This window comes from Pelodiscus sinensis, chromosome 2 (assembly GCF_049634645.1).
Source record: "Pelodiscus sinensis isolate JC-2024 chromosome 2, ASM4963464v1, whole genome shotgun sequence".
NCBI lineage: Eukaryota > Metazoa > Chordata > Testudines > Trionychidae > Pelodiscus > Pelodiscus sinensis.
Genome location: NC_134712.1, coordinates 78437152 through 78454437, shown reverse-complemented (window position 1 = coordinate 78454437; position 17286 = coordinate 78437152). Strand labels below are relative to the sequence as shown.

The following is a 17286-nucleotide window of genomic DNA, read 5'->3' as shown; positions in this document are numbered from 1 at the left end:
ACCACAGATTGGGGCTGCCCAGTTTTGCTCACTGTTCGTGTTCTGTCCTGTATGTGGGTGGGGCTAAGGTGAAGGCACTGATCAGGGATCTGCTGATATACCTGCTCCCGCTTCTGGAAAGCCACACCTCCCCAGGTACAGCAAACACCAGCCAATTGGTGCCCGTATAGTATAGATCAGTAAGTAAGTGTATTTATTCATCTCTGAATATCAGTGACATCATAACAAATTTTCAGAAGCCTTCACAATCTGACCCTAATATCAAGCACTCAGCAGCTGTCCTTCTAGTGATGTGCTGCGCTCCCTCCATTCCCCTCCTTGCTGACTGTTCCCTGCTCCACTGACCCTCTACCATTCCTTCTTGGGTAACTTTTATTGAGGTATTTTCCATATGTATGCCAGATGTGACCAAGGTGCACACATTTATCTGTTGATTTCTGACATCAGTCTTCTTCTCTCTAATAGGCATAGACATGTGTCTTTTTGCCCCTCCAAGAGCTACTAAAGAATTGTGCTAGCTTCACAGTCACAGTCTTCCATTTTCTTCTTGTCATCAGCATTAACGTCCCATGAAACACATCCATATATTGCTATGGAAAAAGTAGGGTTTTCTCCAGTTGCATCTACGTACATTTCAAGATGCCATTAGCTCCATACACATTCTTAATGGAGGCTACACACATCAGTCATCTCTAGTCTTCCAATTCCTTGGAATAGCCTCCTTGGCTGGAAATATGGGATCACAGATAATTACATGTATCTACTGTCTCGCCACCTTGTTCATTAAGCATGCTGTCTGCTTGCATCCTGTTTATATTGCTCATGTCAACGTAAATTCATTTTTGTTTTTGTCACATCGAAGAATAGCCCGTATTTCTCACTAGCTGACATTTTTACAGGCTGACATTTGCTACATTGCATTGGTGACTGTGGCAAAGAAATCTGAACTCCTTCCACTTGATCAAAACCTTCTAAGTCTTATCTCACAATAAATTCTGCATATATGTTAAAGAGGCCGGGGAACAAACGACACGCTCGTCTCACACCCTCCCCAGTGGGAAACCACTCTCTGCTGTTCCACATTCCTTTCTGATGATAGAGACATATGCACGGATGTGTCTAGACTACACCCCTTTTGCGGAAAAGGGATGCAGATTGACACAGCACAATTGCAAATGAAGCGGGGATTTAAATCTCCCCTGCTTCATTTGCATGAACATGGCTGCCGCTTTTTTCCAGCTTGGGGCTTTGCCGGCAAAAAGCGCCAGTCTAGACGCTTTTTAAAATCAGGAATAAGGGATCTTCCGGAAAAGGCTTTATTTTCTGAAAGATCCCTGGCTAGACTGGCGCTTTTTGCCGGCAAAGCCCCGAGCCGGAAAAAAGCGGCAGCCATGTTCATGCAAATGAAGTGGGGGAGATTTAAATCCCCACTTCATTTGCAATTGCGCTGTGTCTAATCTGCATCCCTTTTCCGCAAAAGAGGTGCAGTCTAGACACAGCCGTGATGAATTCAATTACATGCTTTGGAATCCCCGTTTGCAGCATCTTCCCAAGACAGTTGTGCCAAACAGTATCTAAGGCCTAATCTACACAAGGCTGCAGATCAGGAATCTCAAACTCCCAGCCTGGGGGCACACTGTGGCTCAAGCACATCCCCAATCCAGCCCACAAAATACTTTGAAAAAGTTATATAACCAGGCCTGTGCGGCTGCCGGCCTGGGGAGGAAGGGGCGCATGCAGGGACTCACTCTTGCACATGGCTCCCAGCAGTACCCCAGTGCCCATTTAGTCCTGGCCGCAGAGGATGCCACTCGGGTCCAGGAAGCCGTGCTGGCTGCCTCCGCTGTGATGCGAACTGCGCTGGCCAGGGAGTTGCCCGAGCCGACGCACTTCTGCAGCCAGTGTGGCAATGCCGGTGGGCTTCACTTTCGGTTACCCTGAGCAGGGCGGGGGATCCCAGCGTGAGGACATGGATGTCAGTCAGGGGCAGATGGAATTCCACTGAGAGGGCGAGGAAGTTAGCCGGTGGGGGGCATCCCAATAGGAGAACACGAAGGTGTCAGGGTGAGGACTCTGTCCTGGTCTACACTAGGGCTGTGTCTACATTGGCATCCTTTTCCGGAAAAGGGATGCTAATGTAGACTTCGGAATTGCAAATTCCACGGGGGATTTAAATATCCCCCGCGGCATTTGCATTTACATGGCTGCCGCTTTTTTCCGGCTTGGGGATAAGCCGGAGAAAAGCACCAGTCTAGATGTGATTCTCCGGAAAATAAGCCCTTTTCTGGAGGATCTCTTATTCCTACTAAATCAGAGCAATTACAATTGATAGCGATGCATGAGGCATCACTTAGTGACATTCCCAGATCTGGGTTAATTCTAATAGTGTGGCTGGGGCTTTCCAGAAAAAAATAGTCCAATTCTCAGGAGACTAGTGATCAAATCAGGAGAACTGGCATCACGGATAGCTAGTCAGTTTCACAAAATGAGTTAATAGTTTTACAGCTTACATTTGTGGATGGGCCAGCTCTGTACACACCCTCCCTGGGCCACAGGGGTGTGCTCCCCACTCCTGCCCACTACACTGTCAGTGATAGCAATAGGGGCCTTTGTGGTGACAGGTGGGGCAGGCGACGTGCATGGGGGGGGGGGGGCGTGCACAGGCTAGCAGGAAGGGCTAGGAGACCCTCACAGCTCCCTGGAGGAGTGCCAAAGGGAGGTACCTGCTGGCCCACTAGGCGGCTTTTGAGGACTGGCATTGGCTCTATGGTAAACTGAGTTTGAGACCCCTGCTGTAAGTCAATGTACGTGATGCTAGTTATGTTACATAAGTAATGTATGTCGACATAGCTTACAGCAACTTAAAGTGGTGTTTGTAGAGGGGTGTATATACCCATTACAACCGTTAACTGGTTAAACCATTAAAATTGTATCATTTAACTGGTTAACCATTGGAGGGCTGGTGCAGAGCACCTTGGGCTGCAGTCCCACAGTGGGGGCTGCTTCAGACAGGGCCACCGCAGCCAGGGCTCTGCCGACCAGCCTGCTGTAGGCAGAGGCTTCTCCAGCCCGGCTCTCTGTGGGGAGGACTGCTCCAACCTTCCTGGCTGTGGCAAGGGTCCTGATGGCTGGGCCTGTCGCACCGTGTGCAGAGAGCTGCTCTGGCCCACTTGCTGTGGCCAGGGACCTGCTGGCCAGACTGCCATGGGCAGGGGCCCAGCCCTCCTGCTAACCAGTTACTTGGCAAGCCTGTCAGTAAGGCTAATACTTACCAGGTAACTGACTAACCAGTTAACCTTTTACATTCCTAGTCTATTTCACGCTATGTTGATGGGAGATACTCTCCCATAGACGTAGCTTCTTCCGCTTGTTGAGGTGGATTACTTCAATCAGTGGGAGAACAGTCTTTCATTGACTTATCAGGTCTTCACTAGACCCACTAAATTGATTTTGATTGCAGCAGCAGGGTATCAACAAGGCCTAACTCTTTTTGAGTACAAAAGCTTCAGAGGGGTAGCTGAGTTAGTCTGTAACTGGAAAAACATAAAAAACAATGAAGAATCTAGCAGCACCTTAAAGACTAACAAAGACTAACAAAACAGGTAGATGGTATCAAGCTTTCGTGGGCTCAAAATGAAGCATAGAATCATAGAATGCTAGGACTGGAAGGGACCTTGAGAGGTCACTGAGTCCAGTCCCCTGCCCTCATGGCAGGATCCAGTACTGTCTAGACCATTCCTGACAGACATTTATCTAACCTACTCTTAAATATCTCCAGAGATGGAGATTCCACATCCACCCTAGGCAATTTATTCCAGTGTTTAACCACCCTGACAGTTAGGAACTTTTTCCTAATGTCCAACCTAAAGCTCCCTTGCTGTCCCCCCTCAGTCTTCTCTTTCCTAAACTAAACAAACCCAATTATTTCAGCCTTCCCACATAGGTCATGTTCTCTAGACCTTTTATCATTCTTGTTGCTCTTTTCTGAACCTTCTCCAATTTATCCACATCCTTCTTGAAATGTGGTACCCAGAACTGGACACAATATTCCAACTGAGGGCTAATCAGCACAGAGTAGAGCAGAAGAATGACTTCTCATGTCTTTTTCACAACACAATTGTTAATGCATCTAGAATCATGTTGGCTTTTTTTGCAACAGCGTCACACTGTTGACTCATATTAAGCTTGTGGTCCACTATAACCCCTAGATTCCTTTCTGCTGTACTTCTTCCCAGACAGTGGCTTCCCATTCTGTATGTGTGAAACTGATTGTTCCTTCCTAAGTGGAGCACTTTACATTTGTCCTTATTAAACTTCATCCTGTTTACCTCAGACCATTTCTCCTATTTATCCAGATCATTTTGAATTATGACCCTATCCTCCAAAGCAGTTGCAACCCCTCCAAGCTTGGTATCATCTGCAAACTTAATAAGTGTACTCTTTATGCCGATATCTAAATCGGTGATGAAGATATTGAACAGAACCGGTCCCAAAATTGACCCCTGTGGAATCCCACTTGTTACTCCTTTCCAGCAGGATTGTGAACCGTTAATAACTACTCTCTGGGAACGGTTATCCAGCCAGTTATGCACCCACCTTATAGTAGCCCCATCTAAGTTGTATTTGCCTAGTTTATTGATAAGAATATCATGCGAGACCGTATCAAATGCCTTACTAAAGTCTAGGCATACCACATCCACTGCTTCTTCCTTATCCACAAGACTTGTTATCCTATCAAAGAAAGCTATCAGATTGGTTTGACAACATGAGAGTGATTATATAACAGTGCCAATTTCTAAAGTGGTTTTCCACTTTTGGGGGAGGTAATGGGAATGTTTTCCTTTTTCATCTGCTGTGCGCCAAATTTAGCCCCTGAATTGTCTGAGCATGATCCATTTCATCTCACTTATATGACTAGAAATCAGAAGTAACCTCCCTGATGTCAGTGGAATTACAGTAGTTTGAAACTAAAGTGAGAAGGAGAATCAGGCCCTATGTTTCTATTACACCTTCATCTGAGGTGGTATAAAGATCATGGGAGTGGAAAGGGGGTAGGAAGGTCAGAGCAGACGTATTTTGACAATGTGAAGACCATTCAGGTGAGCAGCCAGGTATTCATGTTCTAGCCCTCTTTGTCATCAGCTAGCTTTGGTGGTCTTGGGCAAGTTGCCCAGCCTCTCTGCCTTAGTGTCCCCTTGTGTCAGGTGAAATAAACAATACTTATCCACCTACTTATCAGGTATGTTGTGTTGATTAATTAGCTCAGTGGGTCTTTTTCATATTACATAGAAAAAATTTATTTGATGCTTCCTCCATTTAGCCATGAAGAGAGGGAGGGTGGTCCAAATCCACTGAAACCTGTTCACAACTCCCGCAGTGTTTCGAACATGTAAAGTGTCACACAAATGTAAAATATTGTTAATTATTATTAGCAGTAATAATAATGTCTACTCAGTTAGTGAATGGCAATAATACTAAGTTAATGTCCTTTTAGCCTGCCTCCACCCGCATATTTGCTGTAGAATTAATACATACCAGACTATGCAGAGAAGTTGCATGAGTAGTCAGCTACTGAAGACATTTCATGGAAATCCCCTAAACCACAATTGTAACAATTTCCCTTCTCCCCACTCATCTCATCCCCACATATTTAATTCCTTGCCTTTTATGTTCATTTTTCATAGATGTGAACATAGGGGGTTTTATGCCCCTGAATGTCTGATTTTCTTTTTTTATTGAGTTGGCAAGATGGATGGGAGTGATGTGATCGGGTCACCTCTTGGCAGACATATCGGTCCTGATGTTTTTCACAATCAGTAGAAGCAAGAACCACTAAAACGTGTCTTTCTCTCTTTTTTTTTTTTTTTTTTTTTTGCACCTAATGTAGTTTGTAATAGCTGAGTCATTGCCAGGTGGTCCCATTTTAGACAGGCCCTCCCATCTGCCTTTAACGCTTGTCTGTGGACATTTCAACTTTCATCTTTGGAATGAGTCCCTGGCAGGAGAGAAGAGGTGCCACCTTCTCACCTTCTTTATCGAGATTCCTTTACAGCCGTGGTTCTCAAACTTTTTTTTTTCAGACCACTTGAGAATTGCTGAGGCTCTCAGTGGACCACTTAATGATATTTCCAAATGTTGTTTGTACTGTCTGCTAATTACCTTAAAGTGCTTTGGATAAAAGTGCTATATAAAAATACCCTTAATAATTAACTTTTTTGTCCTACAAATAAAAGTGCACAACTCATATTTTAATATCAATAGTCTTGTTTTTCTATGTGTCTGTTTATGAGCAAAGTTCAGGGAAGTCAGGTGTAATGTTTGTGAGCTTTAGCCTTAGATCAGGTTCAGTATTCAGACTGCTTCTGGAAGTAAGTGATGAAAATCTTTTCTTGCCAGGTACATAGTAGCAAAAGGCATCAGAAAATGCTCGGCTTTGTCTGTAAATTCTTGGTATTCTTTGGTTCTTTGAAGTCAAAACTCAATTAGGGAATCTCTTTTAAATTCAGACCACAATGTTTTGTTGCGAGAAAGCTTCAGTAAGGACTCTTGTGCCTAACTGGACAAACAAAAGGGTAGCTCACCAATTTCAATTCCAAAAGGATTACACAGTCAGTTGTTTAGTTCAGCTTCTACTGGAAAGTAATCTACAGACTGTTGCTTAAGAGCAACAAGATGTTCTTCAATGTAATTTTCTATTTTTTGGGGTCAAGAATCACTTCATTTTCACACAGAAAACATTCCAGTGTAGGAACTGTAGAGAGAACTATCCACAGACCACCTCTATGGAGCTCACAGACCACCGGTGGTCAACAGACCACAGTTTGAGAACCTCTGTTCTACTGTATTATAGCAAATGGTCACAAGGGTATTATCTGGCCAGAAAAATTCCTAGAATCATCCAGCTTTCACCTCTCAACATCTGCAGCTTTGACAGAGTATATAATCTGTATGTTCACCTCCCAAGCCTTGGCCACCACTTTTCATTTTGCTTCTGGTTCCATCTTGCTGTGCGAGTGTGCTCTGTTTGGAATATACAGCTGAGGCAGGAGATGGATACACAGATCATTTCAATCCCAATTCACTTATGTTGCAATTCAACCTTGGCTGGAAAAGGATCTCTTCAACTCCAGGTATCCCTCATACTAGAAATTATTACAACTAGATCCCATGAAACAGTTTCATAGGCTCTCTAACAATTTGTCTATTCGCCAGCTCTACAATGCCTAGCCCCTGGGAAGCCTTAAGATCTAGAATGGCTGAAAATGGCAGAGAGAAAACGACAGACACTTCAATAAAAAGCAGGGTAGAAAAAACATCCATTTCTCAGATCATTTGTAGACTTATGACCTCCATTTTGTAATTTAAAAAAATATGCAATTAGTGTAATCAGATCTATGGGAAGAAAAGCAGTCACTGAGTCTCAAAAGGCAGGTTATGAGAAACTGCAGCCAACTTTTACTGAGGCTGACTGGAGACACTACATCACAAACAGCCTGAACTGTGCCAAAGCCTTCTTCCTATGAAAAATGATGTTTCAATTTAGGCTCCTGTATATTGTATTTGTTAATCTCCCTCTTGCTTGCTTTCCCTCTCTCTCTGACATTATAAATGGAAGCATGAAGAATGTATTTCCTCTTATTGGGATGGACATTAAATCCTAATTTCTCAATGAAAAGAAATCAAGTTAATCACTTCTGTTTCTCATCAGCTTCATGCATTCCCTGTATCTTTAGGTCAGAAAACGAGACACTCTGTTGTACGTTAAAAGGCCCAAACTTATTCAATATCTGGGAAGAAAAAAATTCTCAGGATCAGAGAGTGGAATTATAGCCTGCTTTAATGATACAAGGAGATGCTAGTAACCAAAAAGGCCTTGAGACACTGTTGGCAATCATTGGAGAGGGGGGAGGATGACTGAGGTCTAAGGTCATTCCTTTCCCCCATGCAGACAGTGGCTGAAAGTTAGCACTACAGTAGGAGGAACACATTTGCTTCAGAGATCCTGTGATGAGATGTGTCTACCCTGCATTGACCCAGCTGGGGTTAATCGCACACTGTGGAATGAAGAGGCCATGACCTCTTGACTCTGGTGGGCGGGCTCAACCTGGAGATGGAATATAAAAGGGAGCAGCCCAGCTCCGTTTGGGCTGGTGGAGGAGGAGAGCAGAAACAAACTGCAGGCTCCTGCCAGGGAGGTGCTGGAGCTGGAGCTGGAGCTGGAGCTGGAGCTGGAGCTGGAGCTGGAGCTGGAGCTGGAGCTGGAGCTGCAGACCATGGAAGCTGAGCTGTGGAGATCAATGACAGAACTCCCACTGACCCTGCAAGGATGAGAGTGAGGCAGACGGTCCACATCCCCAGGAGAGCTGACAGGGCAGGAACTAAAGGTAAGAAGCAGCACAGGGAATGTGGGTTGTTTTAAAAATTTTGTAAGCCACCTCGAATATTTTAAATAGAGAGGTGGGGTAAACATATTTTAAATAAATGAATGAATAAATAAATAAAAATGAAAAAGCAACCCAAGCCATAGAGCATCAGTTTCACAGGCCCCTGGGTCAGGTTGGGCCTAACAGAGTCAGTTGGGTCCCGCTACTCTACTTCACACTAGAGATGTGAGTGACTAGTCCACTGGTGACTTGACAAGTTGCTTTCCCCCCTTCTTGTTGCTTCTATCAGAGCGAGGCAGCAAGGTGGGGAGCAGGAGCTGTCTCTGGGCAGGGGAGGGGACGGGGCACAGCGGGAAACTAGCGGTGCTTCTGTCTTTGAAATGTAGCAAAAGCCCTGCTTTTGCTACATTTCAAAAGCAGAAGCACTGCGGGGAGCACGGGGTGAGTGGGAGACTCAAGCAGTCCCCCACTGGTCCCAGGCTCCCTGCTTTTGAAAAGTACCGGTACAAGAGCCCCATGGGGAGTCCTGCTTAAGTCCCCCATTGGCCCTGTGGGTGTGTCTAGACTACATGCCTCCTTCGACGGAGGCATGTAGATTAGCCAGATCGGAAGAGGGAAATGAAGCCGCGATTAAAATAATCGCGGCTTCATTTAAATTTAAATGGCTGCCCCGATCTGCCGATCAGCTGTTTGTCGGCAGATCGGGGCAGTCTGGACGCGATGCGCCGACAAAGAAGCCTTTCTTCATCGGCACAGGCTTCTTCATCGTTTCACGAGGCTTACCTGTGCCGATGAAGAAAGGCTTCTTTGTCGGCGCGTCGCATCCAGACTGCCCCGATCTGCCGACAAACAGCTGATCGGCAGATCGGGGCAGCCATTTAAATTTAAATGAAGCCGCGATTATTTTAATCGCGGCTTCATTTCCCTCTTCCGATCTGGCTAATCTACATGCCTCCGTCGAAGGAGGCATGTAGTCTAGACACACCCTGTGCTTCCCCACGGCACTTCCGCCTTTCAAAGGCAGAGGTGCCCTTATCGACTAATCCAATAGTCAATGGAAATTCCATCAACTATTCGATTGGTTGATTAATCCAATCAGGGCCAGACCGAGCCATTTTGGCACCCCAGACCCCAGGCGTGCAGTGCATGGCCCCGCCTCCGGGCGCACGGAGCATGCGCGGGCCCACCCCCAGGGCACGTGGGCGGATGCACGGCACATGTGCTGCCCAGTCAGCCAGCCACCACCGATGGCGTGCAGGCCGGGGATGCCCGGGGCGAGCTGCACCTGGCCATGCAGGGCTCTGCAGCCGCAGGGGGAAGGGCGCTGATGGCCGTTGGTGAGGGGGTTAACACGGCCCCCGCCATGGGCAGCCGCTGCAGCCCGGCACCCCCCATAGGTTGGCGCCCTGGGCAGCTGCCCGGCTAGCCCACCCCTTAGTCTGGCCCTGATTGTGGTAGCATCTAGAGAGTCTAATAAAAATTAGGGTCCCCTGGGAAGAAGCACTATGTACAAATTAGAAAAGAAGGTTGCTGTGTTCCACTCTCAAGACAAATTAAACAAGTGAACATAACAATAGAAAGGGAAAAAAGGACAGAGAACAAAAATAACAGGAATAGGAACATGTAGGCATAGTACCTATGTACATACTTTCATTGGTCCGAGTCATTTTGAAGACTCTATATATTTGTTTGTCTCATATCAGCAATTCTCAAAATTATCTGAGCCTGAAGAATGTGGATACTATAGACTGGATTGTGTCTTTAGATAAAGGTCTGAGTAAGGCGCAGTGCACAAGGAACGTCAGATCTACCATTGCATTTGGGAGCATTGGGAGCCTGTCTGCTTTAGTTGCCTAAGTTCTAGCTTGTGTAATTACATTATGCTTACGTAAGTGTTGAAAATGCAATAATCATTTCAATTTATAATAATACAACTGCACATATTACTCACTGCTTCTGTGTACTTTTGTTACTCTCCACTGGCAGCTGCACCTCAGCAGCTGACCAACTAATTCCTACCAATCTACCTACCTGCAAGTCTATACATGCTGGTACTGATATTTAATTTAGACTATTACTACAGTGTGTCAAGTACTGTGAGATATAATGGCATGGAAGGCATTGTCCAGCAAGCAAGATTGTTGTAATCAAGGCTGTATCTGTCACAAGTCAAGGCTTCCAACTTTTTTGAGGTATCACTTTTCTCTCAAATGCAAAGTACTTGAAATGCTTTACTACCACTTGGATTTGGAAAAGGGAGTCATCACAATTACATAGTGGCAATTGGGAGCACGCTTACCACTTAACAAACGTACAAACCTGGGGTTTTTGCAGGCTCACACGGATGACTAGATGGCCATGTTGTCCTTCTGCCATCTGGACTTGGCATCAATAAGGGCCAGCTTCAATAGCTAGGTTTTCCTCTGAAGGGACAAATTAATCTTTTGTGAGCCCCAGCATCCAGACTGTGGCCCTGCTGCTGCCCACTCACCCCGTGTTCTGTCCTGAGGCCTCACCTCAGTTTGGCTTCTCTTTTCTGAGGCCCCATCTGCTGCTCACACAGAAGACAGGGGGTGGAGAGGAGTAAGCAGGCAGCAGGCAGGGCTTTGGCAAGAAAAGTCCAAGTGGGAATAGGGCTTAGGTGCAGACCACAGGGGAGGGGGACACGGTCTGGGTTCTGGGGCCTTTTCTGAATGTGATCCCAGTGCCACAACACCGCTGGAGCCTTTGTAGACCTAGTGCTGTTCCTACTAACAATACAAAATAGCTCTACTCTGTCCTCCACCCAGTAATCTGGGAAAACTACATGCCACCCTGGGCACCTCTAAGAAGCAGTGCTTTCCTCCAACGAGGTTGGACTCACCACCAGGGTGTCTCCTGCTGATCAGTCTGGGAATTAGCTCAGTCCGGTTTGACTCTGTCACCTTCAGTTTGTGTCTCACCCCTTGTCTCCTCTACTCTGAGCCAGATGGGGGTGTCCCCAAGCTGCATGCAGCGTTTCAAAGCAGCAGTGCTGTGTGGAGCCTGGGATCAGCTGGGGACTCCCCCGCTGACCCCAGGCTCCGTGCGGTGTTGCCACTTTGAAACGCCGCATGGAGCCTGACGCTCCACAGTCCTCGGACTGTTGCTACACGTCAAAGGTGGAGGCTCCCTATCGACTAATCAAATAGTCAATGCATATTGCATCGACTATTCGATTAGTCAATTACTCAAAATATAACATCCCTAATTCCTGCAAAAGGGGGAGGACAATGGAGCAATACCTCCACTGCTACCTCGTCTACTGAAACTGGCTCACTTCTGCTGCTCTTTTCACTGCTGCTGTTTGCCACTTCAGAGCTGCAACAACAAAGGTCCCCCACACTTAGCCCAACTCTTATTGATTTCCAGAGCCATGGGAAGGTTTGGAGTGGATGCCCCAGGGGAGCCCTGCAGCAGCCACCTCAACAGTCCCATGGACAGTAGGGATGCAGGGGATTATGGGGGCCTGGAGTGGGGGGAAGTAGCAGGGGTCGCCTCCCTCACCTCCACACTTAGCATGGTGGCAGGATCCAGAGCGGCCTGGCAGCCTCCACGGCCCTCTCCTGGCTGGCTGCATTCCACTTTACCGCAGTAATGGGAGCAGAGTGCCCCGGCCCTCACGTACTCCACTTACCCCCACTGCGGAGAAGCAGAGCAAAGTGGGCTGGAGAAGGGGTGGGGTAATGGAGGCTGTCAGGACACTCCATATCCCACTGTTGCAGTGAGTGTGGGAGGGGTGACCCCCTGCTGCTGCCCTGAGCCAGGCCCCATAGTCCCCTGGCTTCACATCGCTCAGAGAGGGAGTAAGGGGGCAAAGCAGGGGTGGGGCGCAGGCAGAGCAAAGAAGGGGCTAAAGGAAAGTGTGGAGCAGGAGTAGGGCAGGGTGGAGCAGAGGCAGGGTAGGGGTAGAGGCCTGCAGCAGAAGGGTTGCCCCAGGCCCTGCACCTCCTAGGGATGGCCCTGTTGATTTCATTGAATAGCAGGGAACCTCTGGGCTTTGCCTCTTCATTGACTTTCACCACAGTACTATCCTAATGCCAGGTCTGAGGCTTTTCCCCATAACCCACTCACCTGTGATGTCAGCTCTAGTAAACACTGAATAGACACAAAGACGTTTAAATAAGTCTAATCAGCTGTGTCTTTATTCTCCTAAGAGAAAGGCAGGTCAAAAGGTGCCTAGGGGATTCATGTGTTGTTGTAGCTGTGTTGGTCCCAGGATATTACAGACAAGGTGGGTGAAGTAATATCGCTGCATGGCGAGCGTGGAGCCCAAATGGTCGCTTGTGCTGTTTGCTCCGATGTGGCGGCCTGGCTGAGCGTCTCAGAAGTCAGTCGAGCGCCCCTGTGGGAAGCGAAGGGGGGTGGGGCATTAACTGTCACGCCGCACGTCACCGCCCCACCCCCCTTCCCCTCCCGCCATGGCACTAGGCTGATTTCTGCGCTGCTCAGCCGGGCCGCCGTGGGGGAGCAAGCGGCGCAAGCGGCCACTTGGGCCCCACGTTCCCCATGCAGCATGAAGATGCTGCATGGGGACCATGGTGCCCAAACGTCCACTTGAGCTGCTTGCTCCCCCGCGACGGCCCGGCTGAGCGGCGCAGAAGTCAGCCGAGTGCCACGGCGGGAGGCGAAGGACATGACTCAGGCAACAGCGCCGCCCAGAGGCAACAGTCAGCATTTCAGCATTACAGAGTCACAGACATTGGGCTACTATATATATCTGATGAGTAAAAGAAAGATGAGCTCTGTATAAGGTCACACAGGGTCATCACTCTCACCAACTGAAATTAGTCCAATCAAAGATATTACTTCACCAACCTTGTCTCTCTGACTTTCGAGGCACAATGCACACTATCAAGTGCCAACCCTTCTTACGTTCAGTGGAATGTGGCATCTGTACCCCCTTGCTTAGGAAGTGAGGCTCACTTTAGGGTGACCCCCCTCAATGAAAGACTGTTAAATGCAATTCTGCTGCCTTTACTCAGACAATAAGAAAAATAACATTTCATCCTCCCTTCATCCAATATTCAAGTAAATTGTAACCCCAAACCAGCCAAAGTCAATAATTTTGGCAAAGCAAGTCTATAGGCTGAACATCTTGGTAGGTGTCTTTGCAAATATGGTCTGCTCCTGAAGTCTGTTCCCAAGTGCATCGCTGGATATTAGGGACGAGCTTGTTCAGACCCTGCTTGCAGTTATGTGGCCCTGTGTGCAGCTGAATCTCCAAGTTTCACACACATCCACTGTAAATGTGCTCAAAAGTAGAGCTGGTTGGGAAATCCCAATTTTTTCATCCCTGAGTGTGTGTGTAGGAAAATCCATCTCTAATTTTTTTGACCCACAAAATGTTATGCTTTCCCCAGAAATGTTATTTTTATAACAAAGCATTTTGTGTCATTTTGCAATGTCAAAGGTGAAGTGAAATAGTTTCACTTTGACTTAAAATGTCATTTTGTTTCATTCTTTGGAAACTGGACAATTTCACTTTCCATGTTTCAGACTGGACTCTTGAGGTACTTTCCCCACCCTTCCTTTTCTTTACTCCCTTTCCCTTTTTTCAAAGGGGAGGGGGGGCGGGAGGGGGGGGCCTGGGAAAACCCCACTGGTCTAACACTTTTCTGTTTTCCAACCAGTCAGAATTTGGAAAACTTTGAAAATTATTGTTTTTTCTCTCACTCATTTCACTCACTTTTTCATTCCTCCCCCCAACTTTTTTCCAGTGGGGTGAGGAGGAGAGAAAATGGAGTACAAAGAAAAGGAGGGAAACCTGAAAATTCCAAACCGAAACCAGCAAACTGATTTTTTTTCCATTTTCCAAAATCTGAAAGGAAATGTCATTTTATGTACAAAAAATATTCATACAATACAGGAATTTAAATGTCTCGCATGCAAAGTCTGCTGCATTAGTGATCCTGTACAAATGTCTTGTCTGTTTTAGGTCACATAGCTACTCTGCCTCTGCTAAAAACAAAGACTAGACTATGGACCAGCTAAAAGAACAACAATGCACAACTTTTTGGCATCACCTGGCTCTACCTCTGCCAATTAGATTGTGTTTGGAAAAACAGCTTTGCCTTTCTTTTAAACATACTCAGCCTGATTCTGACTTCCCTTCCATGAGTAGTTCTATTCAATGGGAGTTACACCAGGGTCAAATGGATGAGAAATCAGAATCAGGCCCTTTGACTTCTGTGGGACAGCAGCTTACCCTGTCAGATGTGACTATAAATTGGAGTGTTAGACAATACAATTTGCCTTCATCTCAATTTCTTAAAAGGCAAACATGGAACTACAGCAGTTACCCTGTTGCAACAAAGGTTACCAGGCTTAATGCCAAATGACTAAAGCTTGGGAGTTCCAAAGAGAACGTAGGCTGGCGTGGGTCTCTGAAAACTCCATCAGTAACATTTTTGACAAGATAAATGACTTTTTAAATGCAAGGATGACCTTGGTAATCGGAAATAAATCAGCAGCAAAATCAAAATTGATGTGTGAGCCAAATCCATAAAATTTATATACTAGTACCTCTTAGAAGAGCTGGAAATCCCTTATAATTCTAGTCCTGGCAGAAATTTTGGTCCCTTTGCTGTAGTAATTTAAACTTCGCTATTTACTTTGGCTTTCTTCAATGCAGTGACTTGGCCTCATCAGAATGCTTTGATATGTACAAAAGGAATAAAAAATAGAAAAGCTGGAGAGTAATAACTTGGTTTAGGACAACTGTGAACATGAAACTTAATCCTTAGCTTGGCTAAAGGGACTCTCTAGAACATACTGGGGGAAAATAGGCATTCTCTCCTCTTCCCTTTGTTTTTAGAGTTCTATAATTTGGGCCAAGTAAAACAGTAACATCAGTGGTGGTGTGTAAGTTATATGCTGGGTGTAAGTAGCCAAGTAGTTGAACATGCACCAATATAGCATTCAGTGGAATGGCAAAACAAGTGTAATATACACACAAAGCAGACAAAAGGAAGATGTCAGATGAAGCTGGGCTTCCAAGTACATTCTCTTATACCTTGCTGTTAGTGGTTTTTTCTGAAATGCCCTTGCTTTAGTCTCCTCGGTGTGGAGATTACTCTTATTTTGCATTACCCTGAAGTCCAAATTGCTGAGAGTCATCTTACTATATCATTTATACACCTTTAAGTCAAGTGGGCCTGATTCTCCTATACACCAGTGTAAAAACCTTTTTATTCTAATTCCAATACCAACTCCACTAGCTTCAGTAGAGATACTGCTGAATTACACCAGTGTAAAAGAGTAGAGTCTGGCCAATTGTCTGATCAATGCCCACCTGGCATGTATGTTATAGAAATTAGCACAGAGAATTCCATGGAAAATGCATTTACAGGAGATCTAAGTCTGACCCGTTGACTTTAAAAACACATTTCCAAATTTATGTCTCTCTTTTCTGCCTTTGCAGTCACCATTGCCAGTCTGTACTTGCATATGCTTAATGTCAGAAACTCAGCAAACAGTATTGGACCAGATACAAGTCATTTATTGTTTCCGCTGTATTCATATCAGAGCCACGCTGAGTAAGAGACGTAGTCAGCAACAGGCCTGGCCGTTGTTACTGGCATGAACATCATGAGCAGAAGTGGATTAAAGCAGAATTATTAGGGCCCAGACAGTCCCGAGGGGGCCCACCAGGTCAACCAATCAATGGAAGACCAAGAGTCTATCAAATGGAACCAGGAAGAGAAGCTCACTAAGTCCGTTTGGGAGGAGGAGACTGGAAGGAAGAGACCAATTGGATTCACAGTTAAAAGTCCTTTGAGAGTACTTAGGGAAAACATGGAGTCCAGAGATAAAAGGAGATTGTAGGTGTGGGTCACATTTAGTCCTAATCCACCCATGACCCTGAAGAACATGCCTGACCAGCACGTCCAATAGATATGTATTTATCATGAACATGGAGTTTCTTCCAGTGATGCCAAAGGTGGATTTGGCCATTGGAGGTTAAGGTAAGAATTAAGGTGCTCTTCTCAAAAGCTATCAGTTAAATTAAAATTTCAGAGCCATTAACTATAATTTTGTATAAAACATTTTTGATTCTTTCATGACTCTTCATTATGATACAAGTCACCTGCCGAAATCCATACAAACATTTTAATCTGGAACCATATCAAGGTATTGAAGCTTAGAATATCTGCTTTGGACATTTCTTGATTAAATCATAAAGCTCTTTCATTACAAAAATGCAATTAGTTCAGTGGCCCACAGTTTCTAGTGACCCCTGCCGCCATGAATGCTGCAGCTGAGGTTTAGTTAGAGATGTGTGCAGCAGTGCACACAAAAATGCTGATCTTCAGCAGTTCAAATTCTGGTCATGCTCTGACTACAGTTACTGCCATAATTTTCTGGCTTTGCATCAACTCATTGAGCAGGAGGCTTGGCTTAGTTGCAACATTTTTTCTAGTCTGAAAGATGACCTGGTTAGTAGAGGACGGATCATGGAGCGCTCAAAAAAAAATTAAATCCTTAGACCCCTGTATCTTTAAATGCAAATACATCAAACTTATTACATTACCCTACCACAGTTTCAGGAGTTCTCATGTTGTCCTTGCCAATAATCGAAGGTTCATTCATAAGCATCAGTGAAGAATATGTTTTCTTCAGCTGCTGCTTCTGAAGAGATACCATAGACTGTATGAGGATGTACTTGTTTCTCATACTGCGCCATAGTAGTATGAGTCTGTCACTCCTGTAATAAACTAACTAAAGATTTATTAACTAGGAAAAATAAAAGTATTATTAATAAGGTTAAAGCAGATAACATACACACACAAATGAGGTACAAACTGAAATTCATATAATAATGGAAGCTTCTATAACAAACAAGCTTTTATGTCTGTTGGGGACATGCAGCTTGGGGATATCT

General features: G+C 45.6%; 2 long non-coding RNA genes across 3 annotated transcripts in view; one reads left to right on the top strand and one right to left on the bottom strand.

Moving 5' to 3' along the window:
• The first annotated feature begins 8096 nt into the window (after positions 1 to 8096).
• The window catches only part of LOC142826734 (uncharacterized), a 28948-nt gene continuing 19758 nt past the window's right edge, over positions 8097 to 17286 (top strand). Inside the window, exons 1-3 of one of the 2 annotated variants that reach the window (XR_012900950.1) lie at positions 8097 to 8195; positions 8235 to 8384; positions 14341 to 14478. This is a non-coding gene — a long non-coding RNA (uncharacterized LOC142826734). Of the gene's footprint in view, positions 8196 to 8234; positions 8385 to 14340; positions 14479 to 17286 lie in introns of those variants that run through there. The other variant, XR_012900948.1, reaches the window with a different exon arrangement.
• Positions 8281 to 17031, bottom strand: LOC142826733 (uncharacterized). The gene is made up of 4 exons (XR_012900947.1): positions 16941 to 17031; positions 14928 to 15057; positions 10704 to 10807; positions 8281 to 8378 (listed from the first exon to the last, which is right to left on the bottom strand). It is a non-coding gene; the product is annotated as an uncharacterized LOC142826733 (long non-coding RNA).